General features: G+C 42.3%; 1 protein-coding gene across 1 annotated transcript in view; it reads left to right on the forward strand.

The window, feature by feature from the left end:
• The first annotated feature begins 5,037 nt into the window (after positions 1-5,037).
• Positions 5,038-17,327, forward strand: part of SLC6A15 (solute carrier family 6 member 15) — a 543,862-nt gene continuing 531,572 nt past the window's right edge. Inside the window, exon 1 of the mRNA XM_085652964.1 lies at positions 5,038-5,166. The gene's annotated coding sequence lies outside the window, so the exon portion shown is untranslated. The remainder of the gene's footprint in view (positions 5,167-17,327) is intronic.

Raw genomic sequence — 17,327 nt, forward strand, 5'->3', positions numbered from 1 at the left:
AGGTCCACCTTGTCAAAATTACCTCCGTAGGGAGTTCCAATTTCAAGATGATAGCGCCTTGGTCAGATAGATGAATGGGCAGGTATTCTATTGTGCGAATTTTGTCCTTATCAGAATGCTCCATAAACATATAATCTATTCTTGAATAGTGGTAATTCTTCTTGCTATAGTAGGAGTATTCTCTCCTGTCACCCATTTTTGTCCGCCATACGTCAGTAAGGTTAAGATTTTTCAGCATGGCCAGAAGATAGGCTTTAACCTGCGGCAATGCTACCTGATTTCTGAGGGTGGACCTGTCAAGTTTATTGTTCAGAAGTACATTAAAATCTCCACCCAAGATCAAAGCTGAATCGAAATCTGCTAGTTCAATACATAGGTTATTCAGGGGGGTAATATCATCATCATTGGGCCCATAATAACTGACTATTGTGTATTTAATCCCCCGGCATTTGATTGATACTATGATCCAACGCCCTCCGTTATCCACTTGAAACTTAATTACTTCTACTCCTGAATTATTTTTAATTATTACAGCAACCCCTTTAGAAGAGCATTGCTGGTCTGTCGCGATGATCTTATCGACCCATCATAGTTTTCCACATAATGTCAAACATTCTGATTGTAAAAGATGTGTCTCCTGTAACAATAAAATACTAGCTGTACTGTTTGTTAAATATTGCAAAATCAGGCGCTGTCTCCCTTTCACCCTCAACCCATTCACATTCCAAGTTAATAGATCAAGATGGTATTTCCCTCCCCCTATGGGTCTATCCTCCATCGCTGTCTTGTCTCCCCACTCTACAACAGCTACAAAAGCTAATAGAGGCTATTAAGTCACTTGAGATTGATGTTACACTTTTTTTCAATTTTTTCCCAATGCTCCCCACCAGTAAACGGGAATATTATTAAAACCCACCACCAGCCCCCAACCCCTCCTCCCCCCTGTGGGAACCCTCCCTGACTACTCATTGACAATAAATATTGCCTATTCGGGTCGGGACCCTCCAGCCTCTAAAACTCGAAACATGAAAAACCTAAAATAGTAAAGGTGTATAGTGCAAGTGCCAGTGTAGAACCCCCTTATATTAGATTAACTAGTTTTAGTCTGTGTCAAAAAAGTATCCACTTCCTCTGGAAATCTGAAATTATACGTTTTGTTAGCCCATACAACTTTTAAGAAGGCCGGGAATCGCAATTGTACCTGGGCTCCCAAATCCCTCAATGCATCCATTCTCTTGCCTAATTTCCATCTATCCTCTGTGGCCCGGGAGATGTCAGACCGGATCCTAAAAGTGGCATCGTGGACCTGAATGGACTTCAGTTTTAGATCAGCCCCTAGTAATTGCTCCTTTAACAGGTAAGATTGAAAATAGATTCGAATTTTCCTGTGCTTTTTTCGGTCTGGATTCAACTTAAATGGGTCTCTGTGTATTCTCTGGATCTCGGACTCCCAAATATTAGGTGTAGCAATTTGTGGAAAGGCTTCACTCAGAAGATTAATGACAAAGGCCTTTAAATGATCTCCTTCTAGACCTTCCTTTAAATCTAAAACTCTGATATTATTCCGTCTCGAGATATTTTCTAACCTCTCCAACCCCTCTGTTAAGTCCTGCTCTTTATCCCTCAATCTATGTACCTCATTAAAGTTATCTCTGACTTCTAAACCCAATTCCTCCACTCTGCTCTCTAGCATCTCAGTCCTGTTAGTCAGTGCTGTAAGATTTTCCTCTAAACTGGTGCAGGTATCTTGGATCCTCTTTTGGTTCGATTCCGAAGTCGAAAATCGTACTCCGATCTCAATAGACAATTGCTTTAACATCCCGTGTAATGAGTCCATACTTTGAGCTTCAGAAGTCGGAGAGGTTGGTGATGCGCCATCTGGGTCGTCCAGTTCGATCTGGCTACCCCCATCCCCCAAAGAGACCAAAGGGGGCTCACGTAACAGACAATACCGATTAGAAACAGGAATTACAGCCAATAGACTCTGGCTCTCAGCTGCCGATAGAGTCATCGCTAAATTTGTCCCAGCCTAAGATTTAGACTTCCCAATAACCTGAGTATTAGGCGTAAAATATGACCGAAGAGAAGGGATGACTTTAACTGGATGCAGGTTGTTTTTCTTCCTACTCGTCACAGGAGTGGGTTTCCCAGTCTCTCCTACTCTACTAGGCAGTTTATTTTGCTTAAGATTCGCTATTGTCGCTACTGCTTGGCCAGCTTGGCCGTGCTGTTCAGCAGCGAGTCCCACATTTAAGAGTGTACGTGATCTCAGTTTATATCTCTTTCCAAGGGGCACCTCCAACTTCTTTAATTTGGCCAGACCATTCTCAGTAGACCGGGTCTCTTTATTTTCAGAGAGGCTAGATGGCTCCATAAGATGGAGATCAATCTCATTCCCTGTCTCCTTTGCCTTAACTGACCTCTCTGGTTGAGAGGCGCGGAGCAGTCTCGTGGCTTCTGAGTTTTCTAGATATTCTGTTCTCCAGGTGGCACTTAAATCACCCACCAGATCAAACTGTGAGTAACAGGGACCCCTTTGTCTCAATATAAGGGGCGGAAAGGGGCTAACACTATACTGCCAATCACACTGGCCCAAACAAGCTGGTGTTCAGCCAGCGCCCCTGCCGCCCTAGAAAAAAGCAGTTCACCAAACATTCAAGAATAATTAGGAGGTAACAATGTAAATCCAAAAAGAAGGAAAACAACACCAAAAGCAGAGTCTCCTCTCGGATCCCACCATGTATTGGTAGAGCACGGGGGGCAAAAGGGGGCAAAGGGAGTATAAGCTGAGCAAAAGCAGAGCCGCAGAGCCACAGAGGCAGTACCAGTGTCAGTATAGAACAATATAAGGATATGCCACCAGTAAACCACAAAAAAAAAGACACTCCACAAAGGAAATGGAGCGAGATAACAAAGTCTTAATCACGCTCTAGTCCAGTACAGATTCTGCGCCTCTACTCTCCCCACCGTCAAATACCCTCCAACCCTAGCCCAGAGCCTCCACTTTACCCGCTCACCAATCGTTCGCCAACCGCTCGTTTCGCTTGGTCTTTGACTTCGTCTTGAAGGGAGACCAAGAACGGAGCCCCAGAACCACCGCCAAGGGAAGGAAGGAAGGAGCCAAAGAAGGAGCAAAAGCGGAGTAGAATCCAGAGAAAGTCCACCGCCGCCTCCGAAACGCACAGCCGGCGTAGAGCCAACAGAGCAACGGGAGGCTCCACCCCCACTCTGTATCCGGGTCTCCACGCTGCTCCGTCAGCGCTGGTCAGCCCGTAATGGGAGGAGCGGGGGCCGCAAACCCGAGAAGAGTAAACATCCGATAGCCAGCCCTTTTGGAAAAAAAACCAGGGGTTCAAAATCAAAAATTGTCTTGTGAAAGCTAGACTACCGACACATTATACGACACATTATGCGAACAGCAGTCACAACAGTTGAGGCCGGAGGAGACGCGACCCGCGACCTGCTCTCTAGCTGACCGCCATGTTCCCCAATCCTGACGGGTCCAAACTTGTGTTTTTGCATTGGGGCGCAATGTAATATTACATTTTCCTTGATGTTTCCATCCTAATACCTGCAACCCATCAACAGCAACATAAACCTTACCACATATGGTTTTTTGTTTGAAAGTAATGTCAGAAATGAAATAACCTAACATTTCAATTTCTTTGCCCCCAAAACCGTACACACGAATATCATTGGGTTCTAAAGTCTTATTTTCAAATGACTTATAAAAGAAAGAATCAGAAATAATTGTATAGGGAGAACCCGAATCTGCCATAACTTCTATTTCTTTACCCTCAACAGAAATGATACACATGGGAGGAACGTAAGGTTCAGCGTCAATGTCATCATCATTGTAAGAAACTTGACCTAACTTATGAGTTTCTGTTATAGAGAGAATTTTGTTCTCAAAAGCAGGCTCAGAGGGCACCTCTTCTTCAACATCTATATCAGATAAAATAGCCACTCTCCTGTTAGATTGGCAATATGTTCCAAAATTACCTATTTTTTTACATTTAAAACACTCTTTACCTCTATCTGGACAATGTCTGAATTGAAATGAATGTGAATTTGAACCACAACGATTACAGAACAGCTTTCCAGAATTAGGATATTGTTTAACTGGATTTTGTGGTGTAGGGGTAGTAGTTTTAAAAGATTTGTTTTTAAAATTAGTAGGTTTAGCATTCAAGTCTTTTAAATTAACAGCTGCAACACCTGTAGAAATGTTATCAACATTTATAGTGTTAAAAGAAATAATAGAACGTTCAACACTTTTCGCAATCTGAATAGTTTCTTGTAAAGAAGGATTGCGTTGCCTTAAAAGTTGCTCTTGAATCTTCTTATTAGAGCAACGAATAATCAATTGATCTCGAATATATTTATCTACTTGATCTCCAAAATCACATTCAGCTGCTAGTACTCTTAGACATTCAACATACGTATCAACAGGTTCATTAAGTAATTGATGTCTGGTATAAAAGTTGTATCTCTCCATAACAATGTGAGGTTGTTCAGTGAACCTCTTTTTAAGCCTCTCTATTGCTTCAGAAAAACAATCATAATCACCACTCTCCATTCCTGCTGGAGTAGGAGATGGTGGTAAATGTTCAAACACATCCTCAGCATGACCCCCCAAAGTATTTAAAAGTAATGCTTTTTTTCTTTTAGCACTAAAACATTCACCATTAATGGCTAATAAATAGTTATCAAATTGCTTGTGCCATTTTTCCCATTTCATGCTAGGTTGATTGGGACCTGAATAAAAAGGAGGTGGAGGATTGCCACAAACAGTGCTTATGGTAAAGTAAGCTTAAACAAATAAAACAATAATATTCAAAATATCACCGTAAATATTCAATAATAATAATAAATTCTACCGAAACGCAGTAAAAGAGCCATCCAAATATATAACATTGCTTGTCAGCGTCCCAAACAGAAGATCGTCGTAAGTTACCAAGGTAACCAAAATATTAAAAACAAAATGGCCACCATTAGCGTAAGCACGCTGACTAAAAGCGTGATGATGTTGAAGGAAGTAATGAGGTGTGCGCGTCACCGAAACACGCAAGGATGAAAGGATCTGACGCTCTTCTTCAAAGTTCGGCACTCTGCTTGAACACTCGAAGCGATGTTGGAAGGACGAATGCAGCGGAGTTCGAACAGGTAAGAGTTCGAAGATCAGCGGTCAGTTCCGTTGAAAATTTCAAAGGTAAATAGCGGGGTTGTTTGAACGCGGAAGCACCTTCACCAAAGACAAGACGTGAAAATAAAATAGCGCGGCTGGCTGCACGCACGTATATCTTCACAAGAAAACGACAGTCTCTTTGCGAAAATCGCACAAAAAAATGGAGAAGTAAATCTCTCCAAATATTGTCCTTAATTCCGAACAGAACAATGAGTGTCAAAAGACCACAGCGCGGCGGAATGCACACGCGTAGACACTCGCAAATGTCACAAGAATAGCTGTAAACATTATTGAGCTCTCGCCCCAAATCCAAGTATTTCAAAAATACTATATACGAAGAGTACACTGAGGGGCAGTAAGAGTAAAAGACAGCAAACGAACACTTGCCCAACGAAGAGGAAATCCTTTTTGCTCGATAATCCACATTGTGCCAACAACAGCTGGGAGGCAGAAGGATATATAGGTGAAGCAAAATTCCTCTAAAATCGTATATGCTCTCTGTGTGGATGCTGCAGGCAAGGTTCAAGCTCCAAGGTTTTAAAAAAAAATCCCAAAGCGTCGCCAATATGAAGTAGTTATGAAATAATCCAAGTAGAGTCTTGAAGAAGTTGCAGAGAAGTTTATTGGAGCATCCACCTTCTGAAGATCAGCAGTGTAACTGAAGATGAGCTGATCTTCAGAACATGGAACAAATACAGATATTCAAGGATACACAAAAGCAGCGCATGGATGCATGGAACAGAGGGTTCCATAAAAGAATACATAAATAAACATTCTAAAGGACATTCTTATCCTAATCACAATCTATTCTACTACCACAGCTTCTAGGGGCATGCCTCTGAAGTGCACAGATGCCCTACCTTCCCTGCCCTGGCTCCATACTAACTACAGGGGGTACGCAGCCTGCTGTGTGGAGACCAAAAACAGCCTATTCAAGTGTAAGTGAAGTTGGGCCCAACTCCTCACTTTTATCCTGCCAGTGACCGTCTGCTCTTCTAGTCTTCTTCTGGGCACAGGCTCCCAGACTGCACTGTGGCCAATCCTGAAGCTGCTTGACAGCAGTGTCAGGCTTGGCCTGAGCGCTGTTAATTTGCTCTCCCAGGACGACTGGGAGCCTGTTCCTGCTCTCTCTAGCACCAGCAATGCAGCTGGGTCTGGAGAGAGCTTCAGTGTGCATAGCAGTTTGGCCGGCCTGAGACGGCCGGCCAAACCACCATGCGCATGTAACTGTGCCCACCACTCCCCTACCAGCAGTGTCATCCCCCTGGACCCGCCCCCAAGGCTCATCAGAATCCTTGGGGCAGGTCCAGAGGGATTAAAATAAAACAGGTTTAAAACCTGTTTTATTATCATTTTATTTGAGGGTGTTGGCAGGCGCTTGCTTTTTTAGCGGCCCATCAACAATTCCATGTCCGATACATGCAGGCTTCTGGGTAGCGTCGTGGAACAATCTATAATACTGCTTAGTCCCCATTCTTGGGAATTGTGTTGAAGGATGTATATCTAATTTGTGTCCTGACCAGCAGTAGCTTGTGTACCTTATCAAGGCAGAGGACACATAGCTTAGCATCTATGCCTTTCAAGGATTCCGGTTGCTCCTACTGCCCTCTCGGTAGCTTCATGAAATCACTAGGTAATCTTAGATGTAAACCTTCAGAGTAACCTTGGCATGAAGTGACCAACACTGCCACCGTAATACCACATGAATGTTAACAGAGGTATGGAAGGATCTAATTTAGTGTAACTAGCTGGAGCCAGAACCCGCAACAGCTCTCAATCCACTGTTATGCAGAGGTTTCTGACAGCTGGACCTGACATGTACGAGATGCCCATTGTCGCTGATCACAATGCCCGCCAGCCATTTACCCGGAGACGTTCCACAAGCAGCTTCCTCAGTTTTTTAGGGATTCGCTTTTGTACAGTTTGCGTTCATATATTTTTCTGTGCGCTGCGACAAGAGACAAGTAAAATGAGGGCTTATAGTGTCAGTAAAACCCACCGTGTGGATCTTCTCATTGGTTGTGTTTAATCATCTTCCTTCTATGCCACGATCCCAAAGCTATGGGTCATCCTTAATAGTGGCTAAATGTTAATGTCACACAGAAGGAATGACAGACAGGGCTCATCTCCAGGACACTCCTCTGGTAACCTTCTGTACTGAGGGTGTTAAAGGGGGCGCACACACTACATGCATGCTGTCCTAGAGGAATGCCACAATCCAAGTAAGGGAATCTTTGTAGCAGAAAAGAGTGTAGGACAGGAGCTGACATCAGGCCGAGATGGTCATCTGTATGGATGCAGTCCCAAATCGTCGTCAGATTTTCTTCTCGCACTTGGCCTAAAGTGGGGCTGCTTCCTTTGTAAGGTGCTGTTTTTGTTTAACTGTTGTTTGCTATTTATTTCCAGTCAGTGTAATTGCAATGTGTACACTTTCAAATACTTTGCGGATGAATTCACGATGGACCCTATGACATGTGCCTGCCCTTTCTTTAAGTAGGGAGGATAAGGAGGTACGGTTCATGTGGACAATAAAACCCTGCAGAGTATTATTTCTTTTTTATAATAAATAAAGCAAAATATGTCTGATGCTGGTTCACTTGTTCTTAGTACAAATTCACCTCAAATAACCGCGCTGGGATTAATTCCAGTTAAACGTTGCTTTCCCTTAACTTCAGCTTCAAGCCATCTTGTACTCACAGATAGGACATTTCTAATCCTGAACATTTTGTTCATACGAAGTTTACATCACGTTTACTAAACCTGTCATCAAGAATCTGTTCGTAGGTTGAATGCGAGTTCCAATTAAATGAATTGAGTATTTCGATATGAGAGGAGAGTCACTTTGGCGCTCATTTATTTAAATGCTCTGTTAGTTTTAAGTTTATGTTTCAAAGAATTAATTTAACACTTTAATAAGATTACATTTCTGACGTAGTGACCTGTTTATAGCACGAGAATGTTGACGTTTCCTTGGGACTCTCTTCAAAGGTGAATACGCACTGTGGCATTGCTGTGAGATGCCTTCAATGTACAGACCCTTTGTCATTAATCTCAGGTTGCATCACACGCTTTTTTTCTTTGAACTCTGTTTCAGCCTTTCATGGGCTCATCTAGACGCGGGAGCGCGACCACAGATTAGCTCAAGAGCAAATACGTTTTTATTAATTTCGGTAGACAGGGGCAACGTAAACGGCTTTTTGGAATTGTTGTATAAGGTGGGGTAAATAAAGGGACTGGCCTGTGGGGGGTATTTTGTCATGCTCCTCTAACTTAACGAATAGATGGCAAAAGTCATAATGACAGAGAAGAAAGGTCTGCAGGCATTATACTGTATGGAATTGACATTTGTATAACACGCTGCTGCCACTGGTGGGCCTTTGTGGCACTGGTGCTTCTTGTCACAATCAGGTACAAGCCGGGGGTATCACTAAAGATTGCCTTGCTAACCGGGCTGGTCTATCAGGAAGTCTTATTTGATGTTGTGCCCGCGCTTGCATGCTCAAGTACCTTGTCTGGTTTGGGACACCCATAGCTTAACTTGAGGGGGAGCCTTGATCATTTGATGGAAACTGGAGCATGTATGCGTGGTTGGACCAGTGCATGGTTGCACTACGTTTCACGTGAAAGGCATTGGTGTTTTGCATGAAGTCCTGAGAGAAGGTCTGAGTTTGCCTATGAAATATGGAGATGAACGTATTTGGGTTTGCTTACAGACAAGCTAATATTGACGTCTGTATAAGTAATGTACTGCAGTGTTGGACTTGTCCAAGCCAGTGCCAGAGGTTCTTTTGTCCAATCTGGTGTGAGTCAGAGCTCGAGCTGCGCTATTAATGTGCAAACTGGAAATATTATGCATAGTATTCTCATCTGTTTTCATGCCATTCACTGGTACTGGTGTACATGGGCTTGCCTTTGGGTAGAGAGAGGTATGATGTTCTAGCACAGGTGTGCAAGGTCTTAGTTTTCGAATGTATTTTAATTATTTGTGGTTTTACATAGTGCAGATATATCCCAGCGAGCATCAGAGAACGTTGCATAATGAAATGGAAACCTACGAATGAAGTCTATAAGGAGATAAACTCACCGGGGTAGCGGGGATGTTGCGGAACAAAATAGAACCAGACAGAAAATGGTTGAGCCAATGCATTATGCTAAAAAAGAAGAATTCCAAAGTTCCAAGAAGACCAGATTCAATATCAGATTTGTAGTTTCTGCGCCAGATTGTTATAGAGTCAATATGTAAGATTTTGTGCACAGGCCGAGTTATAGTTGCTCGTGGACTGTATTGGTTGCCATTGAAGTGTTATGATAACAGGGATGATGTGGCCAAAACATTTGCTCTCTGTGAATAGTCATACACAGTGACGTAAAGCAACAGTTAAAAATGCTTGAAGTTTGCTGGTGAGTACTGGGCTTTCCTGACCTGCATAAAATTAAGGGCACATCAACTGCTCCGAGATCTTGTTCCTGGATGTATGATTCTATCCCTCATAAGAGCCTTAACTGGAGTTGCACTTTTCTGGTAATGTAATTTAGGTGAGTGTGGCAGTTGAGAGTGTAGTCAAGAATCTACCAAGGTATATAAACTGAGGTGGCATGGTATGCAAAATAATTATGGACTGGGATGTGGCCATGAAAAATTATCAGTGGCTGAGATTAATTTCAGCATTCCAGACATTTGTATACTTCAGTGCGACACCCATAGTGGGAGAGGTATTCCCATATGTGGGTCCATTGCACTTTGTGCCACTGGAACCAAGCTATATCCCACTGATAGCCCTAAAATGGGCAAAAAAGGGCCTTGGCTCATTTATGTTCTGGTTCAGGAAGAACCTGGTCAAGCAGTTCGGTCTGGACTGTTCATATTGGAGCAGGGTCAAGATTGATTCGGATATGGTTGGGTCCAAAATACAGCATGGTATGGTGTGCAAAATAAAGATTGACTGGGATGCGGACCTGAGTAATTACCAGTGGTTGAGATTAATTCAAGCATTCAAATCATCATTTTTTTAGATACTTCGATGCCACGCTCTTACCTGACTGATAAACCCTAGCAAGGGTGAAACCGGTCTTGGGTTGCTTGTGTCCGGGTTCAGTTAGGTCCTGACCTTGCAGTTTGGGCTATCTATTCCAGCAGTTTCAAGACTGATTTCCTTATGGCTGGTTCCAAACAGAGGTGGCACTTTGTGCAAAATAATCATGGACTAGGATGCGTCCCCGAATAATTACCAGTGGCTAAGGTTAATTCAAGCATTCTATCCATCACTTTTTTAATACTTCAGTGAGAGGCTGTAAGTGGGACAGGTATGCCCAGAATGGGTCCTGAAGAAGACCCGCAGACTGAGGTCCTCACCCACCCCTGAGCCCCAAGTCGGGTCAAAACGACGACGCCCACCTATACCCTACCTGGACCACGAGTTCCTTTTCAAAAACGTGCCACACAAGAATTCAATTGTGTACTGTACAATGAAATGAATGATATCTAATTGAAATTTAAAGTATATGTGGCCAGGTTGCAATAAGACTGAGATTGTATGATCAGTCTAGAAAAAACTGTCAATTGTCCCTCTATCACTACTCTTGAAATTTCTATTCACCCTTTCATCACCAGAGCACCCTCTGTTTTTGCACGTTCCTAGAATGTAACCTGCTCCTTGTACCCTTAACTGTCCAGTAAACAGGATATTATTATTTCGAAATATGATGGAATTAAAAAACCTCTTTTGAAAAATATTTTTCTTGGTTGTTGCACCTGTAGCAAAGTGAATGTATTAATACAGTGAGCCGAAAAGCGTTGAGGCTCTAAAAGCTTTTACAAATAACGATTGTAGGATTATGTTTCAATCATCTGTGATTTAGGTTTAGGACCACTGGTTTTCATACCATATTGAACCCAGGTCCACGACTGTTTTTTGGGTAACCCCATTTTGATAATGGACTGTTCCCATAGGCTGGGTCCAAACTGAGGTGGCGCACTGTGCAAAATAACGACGGGCTCGAAATCAGCCCTGACTACTTACTGGTGGCTGAGATTAATTCATGCATTCCATCCATCCTTTTTTTTGTATACTTTAGTCAAGAATGTAGCCATACATTTATTGCATACCATGATGGCTGGGTTGCAGCTCAGTATTTTAACTATTGTTCACCCGAGGGGAGTAAGATAAATATAAGTAACACAGGCATGGATGTTCTCAATAGTCCCTGCTAAGTGTAAGCTATCATAAGATAAATATATACTTTCAGGTATAACTGTGTATCTTTAGCATATTGGTGATGTCATATGCTAGAGCTATGGAGTATAGCCAGCCCCTAGAGGTTCAAGCAATAGATTTAAAAAGGAAATGGGACAAACATGGGGAATTAATTGCAAAAAGGGCTCTGTATTAGAGAGAGAATCATCTATTTTTATCTGACTTGAGTGATTGGGTACATAAACGAGGAACCAATTTAGTACCATTCTGTTGATGCCCATGTGATCCTCAAGTGAGAATTTGTGATTAACTGGGTTGAAGGCCAACAAAAAATGTACAAGATTTAACTGACAGACCAACGGGCAAAGTATAATATATTTCTTGCTGCAAGGCTGTGTCAGTAATAAAGCCCCATCTTAATCCTGATAGTAAGTCACCAGGAGCTTGTTTCAAATTGGTAAACTCTTTTAGATGTGTATCAATGCAACTCTCCAATGAATTGGCATTAAAAGGTAGCCCAGAGAAAAGGAGGAGAGTTGTGATTATTTTTTCAAGAGATGAGGTTTTTCCAGCCATGAGACAATCACAGACCTCATCCTGAGCTAGTGAGAGGTTTATCAGATTCACACAATAAGGAGCAATATTGTTTGTCATATCCTTTGCCAGATAAATGATTTGAAGGGTCAGGTAAGCAATAAAGTTGATCACTTTAGTCTGAGAAATCTCATTAAAAGTCATACAACTGAAAGGGTTTTTACTAGATGTAGGTCATTGATGGTTCTTTGATAGAATTCAAGGGTATGATGGTGTTACTCAGCTATTTTAGCAATGGAAAATGTTCTTGTATTTGCTAATAGTGTCATGAAAATGAGGGAAGGATGACAATTAGTTGCCTCTTAAACAATGCAAGGTTTTTGGTTGTTCTTTGGCTAGGCCTGTGTGGGCTTTTATATAAGCGGTCTTGGCTTTGCATACTTTTTTATGAGTTTGCATATTTTGTAATTGTAGTTCAAACTGATCATATTTCGTGTCCAAGATGGTATGGCATGAGTGCAAGTGGCTATACATGAGAACATTAATGGTCACTGCACACGTGTAAGAAATTGGAGTTCTAGTTGAGGGCTATGAACCCACCCTAACCAGGATAATCACAGCCCTTGTCAGGGTGAATCAGAAAAGTTACTAACTAAATCTATGCTTAACCCTCTGGTAGCTTAGCACAAGGCAGTTAGGCTTAACTTTGAGGCAATGTATAAAGTATCTATGAATATGCACACAAAACAAGAAAAATCTTTGTAATGTAATAAATAAAATTACACAATAATTTCAAAAAATAGAACCGGAGATATGAATTTTTTAAGTTTGTATCAAAAATGTTACCAAACAGATTGAAGCCCCAAATGGGGTTATGTGGTCATGCTAGACTGGGTCAAAGTCAAAAGTTAAGCCCAACCTCGATGGAGCGCAGGTCGGATGCAAGGACCAGGTTCATCCCGGTGGAGAGTTAACCCTCTGACTTAGCAACTATAATGGATGAAAAGTGGTCACCAATGAGTCATCAGTAAAGCAAGCTGAATCCGAAGAAAGGCTTGACGACGATGGGTTGCTGATGAGCGGGGTCCTGGTGCAGTCATCAACGATGGCAAAAAAGCTCCAGGTGGTCATAGTCCGTATTCCATTTCCAAGAAGGCCTTGATGTCGACCGGATGCTGCTCATTGTTGGTCCTGATGAAGTCATCTACGTTCAGATTCAGAAACTTTTCTGGAAGCCAGATCTCCTTCAGTAGGGCAAACAAGCAAGCTGAGTCAGACAATTCATCATCAATGACTGAAGCTTCATCAGTAATTCCAGTCTCAGTCAGTTTTCCAGACAGAATGCTAACAAAAAACTTTCTAAGACCCACTTCTTGAAGTTTTGGTAAAGTCCAGCACCTGGGGAGACAGGCTAAAGATTTGTATGCGTTCATGTTTTGTGCATTATTAATATATCAACAAAGGGGGATCAGGTAGGGCTTTTGTTTAGGTCCAGCATACTTGCCCAAAGTTTATCATAGAACAAATGGGTATGCAGTTCCTAGGTAAAACACCCAAAGGGCAAGTGCAGAGAAATAAGGGGTGCACTGATTCACTAGGGAGCAGATTGTACTCCAAAGAGAGTGAATCAGCGAGAAGGGGGAGATTCCTCTTTTCGGAACTAAGGCCCTCACACACCCAGCCAGCTATGTGTCATGCTTCATCATCGGGACTGCTCCTCGTCGGGTCGGCGCTACAATACCCGACGGGCACCCAATGATGGGGCTCTTTGGCAGAGATCTTTTGAATCCCCCCTTTCACTGATTCACTCTCCTTGGAGTATAATCTGCTCCCTAGTATATCAGCGCACCTCTTATTTCTCTGTACTCGCCCTTTGGGTGTTTTACCTAGGAACTGCATACCCTTTTGTTTTGTGCATTATTAATAACATGCAAAACCACATTAATCTCAGCCACTGATTGTATAAGGTGGCTATTGGATGAAGGACAAGGGGTGGCGCAGATACTTTTGGATCTATCAACAGCATTTGATACCATCTCACCTGTGCTGCTGCTGGATAGACTTCAAGGTCTTGTCATCTCTCATCAAGCCTTAGCCCTCTTGTCCTCCTTCCTTAGGTAAAGATCCCAAAAGGTGAAGTTACAGCACTTCTACTCAGAGGCCTTTTCCCTTCCTTGTGGAGTGCCGCAGCGCTCATCTTTGAGCCCTACGTTTTTAAATCTTTATGTGGCCCCCCTAGCAGCAATAATCCAGTCATTCGGAATGGAGGTAGTGTCGTATGTTGCTGACACTCAAATCATGGTGTCAATCCCCAAGAATCCATGCCCGATAGCAGAGAACGTCTCACGTTGCATGGCCAAAGTGGCAGAATGGATGTTATATAACTTTTTAAAACTCAACAGAGAAAAGACGGAAGTTATGATTTTTGGTCCAGGGGCACCCAGCTAGAATAGTAGCTGCTGGCCAGACTCTTTAGGAACCTGTCCTACTCCGGGGGAAAAGGCTAAGAACCTTGGAGTGCTATTGGACACTGAACTTAACTTTAATGCCCTTGTGAGTCGCACAATAGCAACATGCACCTGAATTATAAGGATGCTTAAAAAGATTTTCCAACTCATTCAGCTGTCTGCTCGTAAGCAGGTCGCGCTCACCTTGCTAATGTCCAGACTGGATTATTGCAACCCACTGTACCTGGACTTGAATAAGAACACGCAGCACAGATCTAGGTGGTACAGAATGCACTGGCCAGACTTGTTCTGAACATTCCCGGGGGCAGTCGTCCGCAAAGGGATTGGAGACGCTTCATTGGCTCACAATTAGCAAGTGCAGCAGCTTTAAATCTCTGTGCATGAAAAATAAGGCTCTTCATCTCCCATATCCAACAAGATTAAAATCCATGTTTTGTTGGTACACCCAAGGCAGACACCTTCTTTCATCGCTTCAACTTCAGCTCACAGTGCCGAGAACCAAAAGGAAGAAATGGGGCAACAGAGCATTTTCTGCGGCCACAAGCAAACTCTGGAACACCCTTTCACAAAACATTAGGGCCATCCCTCAGCTCCTTGTAGATATTTTCTGCATCTGGATATCTAGTGGACTTATTCCGGACGGTGGTCTATAGCGCTTGATGCCTTTGGGAAACTGCTGCGCTTTACAACTTCTAAATCAACTCAATCAATGTATTTTCAAACTTGATTATACATGTATACACTGATATAGTACTGTTGGTTTTGAAACAAATTCACTATGATTTGTTAAAGTGCATTTTTCTGATCTTTGTTAGGTAAAGTGGCCATCTTGTCAAAATTGAAAGTCAACAGCTCTAAGTCTCCTAGTAGAGAAGGATAAACATAGAAAAGCACGGCTATTTGCATGTTTTTCAGACCTCAAGTCTGATTTTGATTGGGTTCCTCGTGGATGCCTCTGGTCAATATTGGATGAATGGGGCATTCCAGGAAGTCTGTTGAGGGCAATCGTAGTGTTATATACAGAAACCTGGGGGCAAGCCAAAGTAGGCAATAGCAGTAGAGTTACGTCCATAATAGCAACGATGAATGGCCTCAAACAAGGATGCGTCTTGGCACCAAGTCTGCTCAACTTATATGTTCAACTTATATCTTGCAGATCTGGTAGGAGCCCTCCCACAAGACGATAGACACCCACCAATCCTGGCTTCAGAAACACTAGGTTGCCTGGAGTATGCAGATTATATCGTACTACTGAGTCAAACACTAATAGACGTTTAATGCAGCATGATCGCCCTAAACAAATGCATGGACGAGCAAGGGCTAGAGCTAAACCCGAACAAAACTAAAGTGGTGCGGTTGGTGGATTCTAAATGTAATGTATTCACCTGGTTTTTAGATGGAAAGCAAGTCGAGGTAGCTACTACATATAAATAGCTAGGAGTCAATTTGGAACATTGAATGACTTTTAAACATCATCTAAGCGCTTTTCGGGCTAAAGCACCATTGTTAATCTATGGGTTCAAACTATTAAAGAAGAAATTGAACTGTCCATCATTAAGCCCTCTTCTTACTGCAGTATCCGCACAACTAATGCCAATGGTGACCAATAGCACAGGAATTATGTGGGGTCGTGAAATAGTCACTTTTAATAAGATCCAAACTAAAGTATACAAAACTGTGTTTAATATGCCAAAATCAGCATCACTAGCCCAGTTACGATTACAGTTTGGCTTAAAAAACTAAAACCTTTCAAAGCAAGAGTGCCTTTATCAAACTATGCTGGAGACTGCACGCCTCAGAGAGGGGATCAATCAATAATTTATGTTGTGGGAAATTGAGGAGAAACAACACAGCAATGTGAAAGGTTCTTGGGGAAAACACTCTAGCCAGGCTATTATTGAATTAGGTATGTAAGATGCCTGGGCTAGCAGTATGGGAAAAATAGCATTTAACCAAGTAACCAACACCTCAATTGGGATCCTCTCCCATTTAATAGACAAAAATGCCCTCGCAATCAGACGGCATGACTGGGCTGTGATTAACTCATATACCAACTAAAGACCCCAGGAATATCTCGCAGCACACTTCTTTCAGGTCTTAAAGCATCAATTCATTTTATTTCGCTTCGGGATCAGTAAAACTCCAAAGATTTAATTCCAGATTGGAAAAATCAGCGTCAAAATCTAAAATGCTAGCTTCATGGATCCAAGCAAAGACATAAACACACATTTTCTGCCTCTGTCTGGTGCCCCTGTCTCAAAGGAAAAAACTGTTGAACTTACACTGGTCAACTTGCAAATCCTCTCTTGTAGGCAAGCAGTAATTACTTGGTTAAGTGGTAACTTGCATGGGGGTAACATTTCTAAAACTGATCCTAAATGAAGTGGACAAGCGAACAAGCGAGGACTGCTTAATATAGAAGCATCTTATCAGCATATACTTCCATGGGCAGGCAAGTCACAGGAGCTACCAACAACACAAGGAACTGGCACCTTATTTCTGCTTTAAGAAAGCCAACTAGGCAAAAAAGCTTGGCTATCTTTAAGAACATGGTTTTGCACAAATTATTATCATCTTCCCTGGGAACAAACCATGGCCTGGCTAATTTTGAAGGATAAGTAACTTCATAAAAAATTTGCACTTTATAATTAGCTGCTAGGGGGGGAAATGAAGCAACAAAGATGGCCTACTCAAAAGATTAAGGTTAGGCACAATGCATCTGCATTTTGACCAGCGACAGGTACAAGTTTGATTTAACAATTTGTGGGCAGGAGGAAAATAGAGAATTAAGAACTGACAACTTTCTAGAACATTGATTTGCACAAGGCACCTGGACTTTATCTATGAATTGAGCAAGGACAGGCACAATATTTTCCCATCCACGTCCCTGGTCTGGCTACTTGCACTTTATTTTTATATTATTCATTGATTACAGGTCGAATT

The sequence above is a fragment of the Triturus cristatus genome, chromosome 4_1 (genome assembly GCF_964204655.1).
Source record: "Triturus cristatus chromosome 4_1, aTriCri1.1, whole genome shotgun sequence".
Taxonomy (NCBI): domain Eukaryota; kingdom Metazoa; phylum Chordata; class Amphibia; order Caudata; family Salamandridae; genus Triturus; species Triturus cristatus.